Raw genomic sequence first — 11,926 nt, 5'->3', positions numbered from 1 at the left:
TGGTAGAGGAAGGAGTGCTTCCTCACTAAAATATGGCATTGGCTCTATGGGAAGGTTAAGGAGACAATTTCGATTTTGGAACTGCGCAATATAGGTACTCATATTGATCCAATATTGACATGATGAGGCTTGGGGAAGGAGGGCTTGCAAGATCGGTGGTTGCAAGTCATTTAAGCTTGTATCCCTCCATTGTTGTGCTTGAACCTCCTTAAGTAATCTACGTTGATTTGGTCCTCTCTCTGGTATTCTCACATTAAGAAGATTATGGCGTTGGGGTGTAATTCCCAATTTGCTTCATTAAGCCCGTGCCATATCGTCTAAAGTAAGAGCGGCATATCCAACAAATATGTGAAGCTTCTCCTAATACGAGTCGTGCACACTCTTGACAATGTGGAAATGGGTGATGCTGTTGATAGAATAACGTGACAAAGTGATGCCCACAGCAATTTTCACCTAAGGGAGCATAGAAGTACCTAGAATGTGTTTGAAATGGAGGAGCACTATAACCCCCGCGATGATCAGGTCGAGTACTATCAGGGTCAATGCATGGTGGACTTGTATCTCGCCAAATATCCATTAGGAGTTATCTGGACGTAGAACAATGAAATTTAGAACACTCATATCCATCATTACAATTCCAATCAAAAACAAGATTATCTCAAAAAGAACACATCTTCTAAAGGCATAAGGAACTACATTATTCAAACATTGATCTACCAAAGAGCTTCAATTGTAGTGTTAATGCCTTATCTTTGGTTGTAGGTATATCCTTTTTAAGAGGTGGGAATTTTAGCAATTGTCTTGGAATTTGAGCAAGATAAGAGGATTTAGGCATTGAAATGCTAGAATCTATACTCAAATGATACTCATTTGGACTTGTCTTAGGTACACAAGTTGATGGTTGAATTGTGTAACAAGGAGAAATTGGGACAACCGATGTTTCAATACATGTTTTAGGAAGATCAACACAAGTAGATTTGTAGGTGCTATCACAGCCACCTATCCTATCTTGAAGAGTTTGTGTTGATTTCTTTTGCACCCACTGATATGGAAAATCAAGGGTGGCTTTTGGAATCTTTTTGAAACACTCTTTTACCCCTAGCAAAGCATGGCATTTTGGAAGCCAAATTGCTGTTGCACCCTCATAATAGCCTTGTGCTTTAAGAACATGTTTTGGGACCCATCGAGTAACAATCCGAGGTTTAGGCTTGGAAATGATGTGCTTTTTAGGAGACTTGGCAACTGGACTAGATGGTATAAGTTTGTATGCATCTTTGGGTAGCCAAATTGATAATTCCTTCTTGCCTAGCCTTCTTTAAGCAGCAACTAGAGTAGTTGGAACATGCCAGCCATGGCCCTCACTTGAGTACTCAATTATCCACATCATTTGTTTTGGAGCTTCAAGAGCAGATTTTGAGAGTGGGTTGTGTAAGGTAGAAACATTACCCTTTTGACACGATACAGCTCGTGGAGTAGCAGATCCCAAGATGCAATCAGAATCAATTTGCAACTTGTATTGTCTATTCTTCCAATCTAATGAGCAATTGGTAGCACTTAACCACGATCGACCGAGAACAGCCTCTACTACTGCCTTGGAATTGGTAGCACTTAACCACGATCGACCGAGAACAGCCTCTACTACTGCCTTGGACTTACGTGCCACATAAAAGGGCACTGACATCTGGTGATCCTGGATGGACATCATAATGACACATTTTCCCTCTATAGGGTTATCTTCACCTGAGAAGCTTCGTAAGTCAACAGGAATTTGCACAAGTGTTGGTTGACCCAAGGCTATCCATGTGTCAAACGAGAGAACATTATAATCTGCACCAGAGTCAATTAAGGCAGAGACAAAGTAGGTAGTCTCATGAAGATGGAGGCACACTTGAATATTGAATGGATCGACATATGGTTCATCAGTAGCCAACTGTATGGCCAACATAGAAGCTTTGCGACGCTCCTTGGCTTTTGCAACTCTAGCTTTAGCCTCCTCTTGAGCCTGACGTTTAAGTAGGTCAAGTGCTTCTTTCCGTGTTTGTGCAGCATGCATCTGTTGAAGCATGGCTTCAGTTAATGGTTCATTGTATTTCTTGAGACAACTTCCATTAATGAAGTTAGGCATTTACTCACCTTCTAGTGTCTCTAAATGCACTGCACCACTTGGAGTAAGCTCATTAATCACAAACGGTCCTAGGCCACGTTTCTTGAGCTTTCTTTTATGCTTCTTAAGTGTGTACAAGAGCACAAGGTCCCCTTTTTTGAATCGGCCAGTTGTTACATTTCTATCATACCATTGCTTCTGTCTCCTCTTCTCGGCATACATCCCCATTACCGCCAATAAGCGGGTCTCATCAAGCTTTTCCAATTCATCAATGCGTTGTGAAAGCTCATGACCAGTCCAATCCAATTGTTTAGCTACTCGTAGAGTAGGTACAAGAAATTCAATGGGAAGAATTGCGTCTAGCCCAAAAGCAAGCTCAAATGGGGTTGTGCCCACAGATGTTTTATAGGCTGTCCTATATGCCCAAAGAACTGAGTGTAACTTTTGCTCCCAATCAGTCCGATGTCCCTCAACAATCTTTGTGAGTGCTGTGCAGAGAATCTTGTTAGTACTCTCAGCTTGTCCATTGGTCTGGGGATGATAGGGTGCAGAACGCTTGTGAATTACCATAAATTCTTGAAGCAAAAACTCTATGACCTCATTCACAAAGTGCACACCTTGATCACTAACGATCTCAATAGGTAAGCCATAGCATGTAAACACGTACTCATACAAGAACTTGGCTGTGGTTCTGGCATCATTTTTGACTGTTGCCTTTGCCTCAACCCATTTGGTCAAATAGTCTGTTGCGACTATAATATATTCAGCATGCGTGTGACGAGCTGGAGGTTTAATGGGACCGACAAAATCAATACCCCATTTTGCAAAAGCACGTGTGCTTAACATAGGCCGCAATGGCATATTGTCCTTTGTGATGGGAGGTTTTGTCCTTTGACAATCATCACAACGTTTCACATATTCTTCGGCATCCATTTGTAAGGTTGGCCACCAAAGCCCAGACCACCTAATCAACTTGCCAGAAAAGTGTCCACCCCCAACACCTGCATGTGCATGAGTTAAGATTTTCAAATAGTCAGCTTGACATACACACATGCGTAAGTTGCCATCCTTGCCCCTCTTGTACAGTTGGCCCTCTATCAGCATATAGTTTGCCGCTTCAACTTTAATAGCATGCTTTCGATGTTTAGGGATTTTTTGATCCGTATGACCATGCTGAAGATAGTCCACAATATACTTACTCCAACTTGGTGTGGTTGAAATTTGGAATAATGTGACATTATGAATTGGCTGTTGAATTTTACATGAAGCACAGTTACGAACAAATGTTTCAGCATCTGCATGCATGGTAGGCCACCATTGTCCATCCTGAGATATACGTCGCACACAAGTAGTAGCTGATGCATGGATTCCACCGATACCCGCATGTGCCCATTCCAAGATTTCCTCATATTGGTCAGGGTTAGGTATAAGCCGCAACACTCCATCATTACCCTGACGATATAATCTTCCTGAGATTAACTTGAACGGTCGCCATAGGTCCACATTAGGACCCGCTAGTTGTATCTGCCCACTTGTCAAAATTTCTAAAATGGATTCAGACCATTTAGGAGCTGTCTCTAGAAGGAAAAGTGTTGAATCTAACATATCATCATCCACACCCACAGGAGCTTCACTAGAGGTGATTCAAGACAAATGATCTGCCCTAAGATGAGTTGTTCCTTTTCGAACTGCCACTTCAAAATCAAACTCAAGAAGGATGATAAACCACCTCACAATCCTTCCAGTTGCACAAGGCTTATTTACCAAATATAGCAATGCTTGATGGTCCACAAAAAATATGAATTTGTTTGCCAAAAGGTAATGGCGAAACTTTTTCACTGCATATATCATGGACAATCCTTCTCTTTCTGTTGTGGTGTAATTCTTCTCAGCATTGTTCAACTGTCGACTAGCATATGAGATTGGGAAATCCTTATTATGTTCTCCCGATTGAGCCAAAATACATCCAATTGCAAAGTTTGAAGCATCAATATGGACATGAAAGATTTGGTTCCAATCTGGTGCCCGTAAGATGGGTGTCGTCACTAATGCTTGCTTCAACTTTTCAAAGGATTCCTCACACTCATCAGTCCAATTAAACTTTACAAGAAGAGCATATAATGGTCTGGCTAGGACAGCATACATGTAGATGAATCTACGGTAATAGCCACAATGTCCCATGAATGTTTGTACTCCTTTAGGGTTGATAGGCCGAGGTAATGAGACAATGACATCAATTTTATCCATATCTGTTGAAATCCCATTGCGAGAAACAATATGGCCCAAAATTTTCCCTTGTCTTACCATGAATTTGCACTCGTCAGGATTCAAGCATATACGATAAAGTTGACACTTTTGAAACACAAGTCTGAGGTGTTCTATATGATCATCACGCTCTTGTGATAATCACGCTCTTGTGAGTGAACACATAAATCATCCATGAAGATCTCAAGAAATTGCCTAAGGTACTCCTTGAATACATGACTCATTAACCGATGCTGGTGCATTTGTTAGACCAAATGGCATAGCACGATAGGCAAAGATGCAATCTTCAGTAGCAAAGGCTGTCTTGTGTTGATCCTTTGGATCAATTGACACTTGATTGTAACCGGAGAATCCATCCAAGAAACTATATGCCTTTTTCCCTGCAACTTGTTCCAGAACATGATCCGTGATTGGAAGTGGGTAATGATCATGCACAGTAGCTGCATTTACCTTCTTGAGGTTTACACATACTCGAAGTTTTCCATTTTTCTTGGGCACCACTACAATAGGGGAGACCCATTCAGTGTGTTCAATCTCATAGATAAATTCTGCCTCTAAGAGCTTGTCTATTTCTTCCTTTATCTTCCGTGCAAAATTTTCATTGTAAGTATAAGGACGTTGCTTGGAGGGTTTTGCATCCTCTCGCAATGGAATTGTATGCTGACATATGCTTGGATCAACTCCTTTGAGGTCTTTATAACTCCAAGCAAAAACATCGCGATACTCCTTTATTGTTTGAATTAATAACTTCTCCTCATCTAAGGACAAGTCTGTGGCAATCCACACATAGCGAGGTTCTTCTCCTGGCTTAGCAATATCAATCTTTTTTGCATCTTTTGGACCATCATATGAAACCCCTGGCATGCTTGGTTTTTGTCGCATGGGCTGTTGAAGAACAATCTTCCGATCTTGAAGAGTGTACTGTGTGAAATTGGGAGGAACATTGAGACCTTGTTCTTGTCCACTTGAGTCTTCACTCATTGAAGACCATGCGGTTTTGAGCTCTCCTTTGCCATCTTGCATCGGATTTTTTTGTTCAACCGTTGTCTTTGCGCTTCCGACACTCTCTTTTGAATCGGTTTTAGACTTGAGTTTTGGTTTTTGTTTCTTCGTTTTTTTACGATTTTTGCTAACATTATTTAGCTTTTCTCCTGCTTGGAATCCATCTGATCGTTTTACTTGGTCTTTGATACTATCTTGTGCTTGGACATAGTATAGATATCCGTTCTTTCCTGAGAAGTGAGGTGGTGGTCGAGAGTGTTCACTCTTAGACTCCTCCTTTTCTTTTTGTAGTCTCTCATGTTGTTCCCGCTCATCTTGTCTACTGATTCTCTTATGGCTCTTACAACATTTACGTTTAGGTCGGCTTCGAGGGATCTCTACTTGAACCTCCCTTCCTCTCAAGAGTAGGCGTGCCTTTCCTAACTCATCCTCAGGGATTATCACATTATTATCAAAATCAGAGTCCCAGCCATCTTCCTTATCAGCATCATTAGCAGATTCGAGTGTTAAATCCTCCACTGAGACTTCCTCAACATGTAGAGCTGTTGTGGATGTATCTCTATAGTACAAATCATCTAGAAGGGCACGTGGTTGTACCATTCGTATAGGAATAATATCATATCCATCTGAGTCACAAAATTGAATTGGCTTCGGTAAAGCACATGTCGATAATGTTGCAAGGACATGACTCCATTCTAGTGGATCAATTAAATGCTCAGGGAAGGGTTGTGGAATGTATGCCTCGTCTGATACACTTCGATTACCCTTAAGTCTCTCAGTGTTGAAATCCCTACATGAGGCTCCACACATCCACAAATCTTCTCGCCTGTCTGACAATGTAACTCTTGAGCCCTCAGATGAAGCAGAATCAAACTCATCTATTGGAGACCTTGTTACATCACGATATGAGTGATTCCTTAGGTTGACCTTTGTGATGACAGAATCATGTCGGAGGTACAAATAATTGTATCCCCAATCTTGAATCATTTGAAATTGTCGCATGAATGGTCTACCCAATATCACTTCATAGTTTGGATGTTTTCCAAAATCCACTACTGCAAAGGTGTGCTCATATTCAATCCCACATGTGGTGACCAATATGTTCTCAAGCAGCCCAAGGGGATGTTCTAAGCTCCCATCTGCTAGCTGCAAGCGCATCCTGGTACTCCTAATAGCTGGTTTGCCCCACTTTTCCCAAATGGACCTTGTCACAATGCCCACTCCTGCACCACTATCAAGTATTGCAGTTGAAGCTACTTTTCGCACTTCTAATGGGAGGGTAGCATTTCCCTGATCGTCCTCACAAAATTTTCCTACTTTGTTGATAGGAACTGGCATAACATGCTTTGTCTCAGGGTGTATGGTACACTCATGGTGACCCTTTTGTAGCAATACCTGCTCTGACAAACATGTGGCAATATCATTCCACAACTCAAGTCGAATTTTTATCAAATCAAGCAAAGGTAAGGTACAAGCCACTGGTGCTGACAAAATAGCTTGCACGGTATTCATATCCTTCTCCTTTGTCAACCTTTTATGCATGGAGGGTATCCTCAAGGTTTGAGAACAGTTCTCATATTCTCCCAGATATGATGGTAAGGTTTTCATTGTATGCTTACTTCTAGGAGAAACAATTGTTTGAACTTCCTCCTGGATGCTTGGGCGTCTAAAGTTGTTTTCCGTGCCCCTGGTAAAATACACCTCAGAGAATGGAGGTAAACTAATAGAGGACATGTTCTCATGAACTGCGGCCCACATCTCATTTGCCATGTCCTCATTAGCATCAATAACTTCATCATTGCATGGGAAGACAAGGCTAGGTGGTGGCAGAATACCTCCTTTCAATTGGGTGTCAATTGGTGCAGACCTTTCGCTATGAGCTTGTGAAATGAGCTCACTTTTCATTTCCCGACTTGATGACACTTCTGGTATGGTTTCTAATGTTGGCTTAAGAGAGGTTGGGCCCCGAGGAATAGGTGGTGGTGGTCCCTCAAGTATTGACTGAGCTTCCCTAATGAGTTGCTGATGTACAGCTAGATTGATCTTCTCCTCACGAGGGTTTGGGTATTCTTGAAGCTTCTTGGGTAGCTCAGATAAAGCTGCAATGCGACTTCTATGAGCATCAATGATGGCATCTAGAGTCTCATTCACTTTATCCACAAAAACAGAACCCCCAGAACTATCCTTGGTCGTACTAGTCTCATCTTATTTAGCACTAGGCCCAGGTTGAGGTTGATGTTCCTCATGCACTTCTTGGGATGTAAAAGTTTTATCCCTCATGTTTTGTTTAGAGGCTTCTTGAGAACTAGTGGATGTACTTTTAGTTCGCTTGTTTCGGTTCTTTTTCCTCCTAGTGGTCTTTTTTCTATTGTCCACTAGATTTGCCTTTGCATCCCTAGTTCGAGGTGTCTCATCAGTCTGTATTTTGGCATTTCGTGTCTGTAATCTAGTCATGACTCTAAGTGGCACGACATCCTCATTCTCAGATGAAGGTGGTGATGGAACTGCCCCTACAAGGTTGAGTGAGACCTTTGGTTGAGAGGTGCCTTCCTCATGTGGTTTCAGCAGACAATCCTTTGGAAAGTGTTCTACACAACACCCTAGACAATATCTTTCAATTGGTGGAAACTGTTGTACTGTTGTATTGGATCGAGATGCTTGCCTTGAGCGATGTGGACAATCACGAGCCCAATGGGGTTCTCCGCACTCATAACAGGGGCCCATTGGTTTGGCTTCTACTTTCCTTTGCTGCCATTGACCTGAGGGGCCTGGAGTCCTAGGTTGGTAGCCGCCTAGCAACATCAAAGAGTTTTGTTCCCCTGGTTGAGCCTCCAGTGCTTGGCTTGGGTATGCGGGACTTTCAAAGAGATTTTCTTTGGATGAATATGATGCGTAATCCTCTTCCACATAGCCTGGGTTTACCAAGTCTCTACACATATTTGAATTGTCGTAGTCAACAACCCTCACAGGAGCAGTCCCTGGAGTAGGAGGTTGAGCACCAAGAACAGGTCGTGCTTGCTCTTGTGCCATCGGTGGCTTACGTTCAAAATTAGTATACTGTTGATACATTTGTGGAGCCACTCCACCCCTTGGCTGCTCATGCTCCTGTCTCATTCTTGCAATGCGAGTACATTCCTGTGTGGTGTGGGTAAAGTTCCAAGCACAGGCTTGGCACCACTTCTTTGTGGGTTGGTTTGTGACTAGAGGAGAAAAGGTATTACATTCCTCTGTTTTATGGTTACCGCCACATGCTCCACAAAGATGAGGACCTGTAGGGAGTACACTCCTCATTCGTTGCTGCTGTTGTTGTGGCTGCATGGGTGGACGATAGGTCTGTCCCAATCTCCTTAGTACTAGGTTAGCTATCTGGTCTGGATTTACTAGCGCGCTAGACCCTGAACTTTGGTCATCACCCCACTGATCTCTAGATTTCACCTCAGGGCCAGAACCATCTTGGAATTTGAAGTTATCGGTGAAATCCATAGCATCATGGCAACACTCATTGAAATTTGTATGCTTCTTTGCATAGAGATGTGTATGCAGTGTTGAATTTTTGAGTCCTTTTAAGAAGAGAGAAATTAATCGACTTTGGGCGGGCTTCTCATCTTCTGGGCAACGATTAATGTACTGCTTCATTCTATTTACACAGTCTCTAACACTCTCATTCTCGCCTTGCTTGAAAGAGTAGATGTGTGCTACCGTGTCATGTTGAATTCCCATCAAGGAAAAAGCAGCAATGAATCTCTCTTCCAAAACTCGTAAAGAAGATTTGTCTGAAGCCTCTAATGCCTGAAACCAAGCAAGGGCCTTTCCCTCAAGAGTGAGTCCAAATCCTTCAATTTGAGTATGCTTGTTAGCCACTTGCTTAGCTCGAACTGCTTGCCTAAATGCTGCTACATGGTCATATGGATCTCCCGACCCTTCATACTTCTTTACCAGTTTCTGAAGAGTTGATGGCCTTACTTGTCTTGAATTCTCATCATAGGGCCTACGGCCTCTCACTCTCAGTGGGAATTGTTCCTCTCTTTGGTAAGATGGTCCACATGCATCCAAAATTGGTGTGGGTCCCCTATTACCAGCCTCACCAAACCCCTCCAAAGATCTTGTCACCCGCATTTCAGGAGGTGCATTTATGGGAGGCCGAGTTGGCTCCCCTACCCTCCGATTGTCATAGTGAGAAAAATGTTGTTGTGGGGTGATCTGTGGTCGCACTTTTGGTGTCGGATAATGTCTTGGTGCTAGAGTTGGGCTACTAGCAGTGGTCCACTTAGATGTTGAAGGTCCCTCTCTAGTGAACTCTCGTAGGGGAGGGGCAACAGTTTCTCCAAGAAAGGCTGTCTCTCCTGGTATGGCTGTATTTGTTGAGAACACTTCCATGAATAATGGTTGTCCTTTCCACGTGAGCTCCCGAATCTCTTTCCAATCTAAGGTTTGGTATTCATTGGCCCATTTATCAATTATTCGGTTCATGTGTCCTGCAAGCTTCTCAACTACCACCACCAGTGCTAGAGGAAGATCTAGCTGTGGCAATCTAGTTGTGGCATAATATCCCTCTAACGAGTCCTTATAGACCTCTTGAAGTGGGTCATCCTGTAAGACCTTTATCACTGGAATTTGTCGTACAAACTCCCATTGGTTCTCATCCCCCTGATCCATTTTGCTCTTGCCTTTCCTATCCCTTTCCAAATTTAGATCTACAAGAAGTAAATCATCTATGGATGGCTTTGAGGACTGGGCATTGGAGGGTCCAGGCATGTCCGGCTCAATGAGCCAGTCATCTCTAGACTCCCTTGCGTTGGAAAGCTTCGATAAGTCAAAGAACTCGGTTTTATAGAGCTCCCCTAATTTGTTTACATTTTCTAGATGGTAGGTGACTTCGTAGCGAACACCATCTCTACCCATGTACATGTTACCCTGGTCATTGACTAGAGGTGCTCTATCAAGTTCTGAGAAAATGTCTGCGATCTTAACAAGATACCGTTGTTGTGGGTCCCTAAAGATCTCAGCTCCTTGAGCATTTGTGTAGACATATTGGAGTCTCACATTGAGTGTTAACCCCATGGTGTCGGCTTCAAATGGATTAAAAGATCTTGTGGGTGTCCTATTTGGGGCTACAGAATGACTATTTGTCGGCCCTAGATTGTCCATGGACAATGAGCTAGTTGTTCTGGAGGAAAGGGTATCGGATTGGGATTCAGAAAGGGTTTCAGCAATATCTGCCAAATTTCCTACCGATTGGGTCCCACTTTCCTGCGTAGGTACTCTAGAAGGTGCCCTAGGCCCTATGGCAGAATCTATAAGACGTCCCGACCGCAAGTGCATAAGGTCAAATTTTTTTGGTTTTTTATGTGTTTTTTGTTTTGTTTTGTTTTTTTTTATTTTTTATAATATTATATATATATATATATATATATATATATATATATATATATATATATATATTTTACCCTACCTAACCACTAAATGCAACTAAAATGAGTATGTGTGTAACTATCTATCCTCTTTTTTTTATTATTTTTTTGATTTTATTTTTTTTTCTAATTACAAAAAAATATGAATCACGCTAAACAAAACACTAATTATGCACACAATTATAGAAATTTTAAATTAAATGCAAGCTACTTTAATTATGCAAAATTTTATAAAAAATTAAGAAATGAAAAATGGACTCAAAATACGAAAATAAAAATTGTTTTCTTTTTTTAAAAAATATTTTTTTAATTAATTTTTTTTCCTTTCTTTCTATTCTCTCTTTTTTTCGCTTTTCTCTCTTTTTTTTTATTTTAAAAAAAAATATATATATTTTTTTATTGTTTTGTTGTTTTTTTTATTTTTTATTATTATTTTTTATTTTAAAAAATACAAAAACATGAAAATTTAATTAAAAAAATAAAAAAAATAAGAAATGCACCAACCTTATCAGTTCGCTCCGGATTTCTCGCCTCGCGCCGTTCTGTGCGCCTCACCGCTCTCGCCGGCGTCTTCAATGCACCGCCTTCTCTCTTCACCGCTCCTTCGCTCGGTCAGTCTGCCACAAGCGAGGTCGACATCTTCTTCATGCCTCCTCACCGATGCTGCTGACGGCGACATAGGCCACTTCGCCGCCTCACCCTTCTTTCGCCTTCTTGCCTTCTTGCTGCTGCTACTTAACCACCTGATCCCGCCGGCCACTGCAGCCTTCGCAGCTGTCGGCCTTCACCTTCGCACCGGCCTCTTTGGCCTTCGCCTTCTTTCAGCCGTGCCTTAGCTACAGCTCCACACCAGCCAACGCTCTGCAGGCTGCGCCTCCAACTGCCAGCCGACGCCTTCCACTCCGACTTCGCTTTCTGCCTGCAGCCTACAGCTTCACGCCTTGCTCAACTCCACACTGTCGCGTTCCACTCAGTGCTGCCGACGCCGACACCTTCCACTACACTGCCGACGCCGACGCCTTCCACTCCCACTTCGCTTTCTGCCGGCGCCTAACAGCCACGCTTCAACGAAATAAGTAAATATATATATATTTATTTATTTATTTCTTTGCTGCTATTCCACAGTGTAAATATATATATATGT

This window comes from Cibotium barometz, chromosome 61, assembly GCF_041138505.1.
Source record: "Cibotium barometz isolate CiBa-2024 chromosome 61, ASM4113850v1, whole genome shotgun sequence".
NCBI classification, from domain to species: Eukaryota; Viridiplantae; Streptophyta; class Polypodiopsida; order Cyatheales; family Cibotiaceae; genus Cibotium; species Cibotium barometz.
This window is presented reverse-complemented; position numbering follows the sequence as displayed.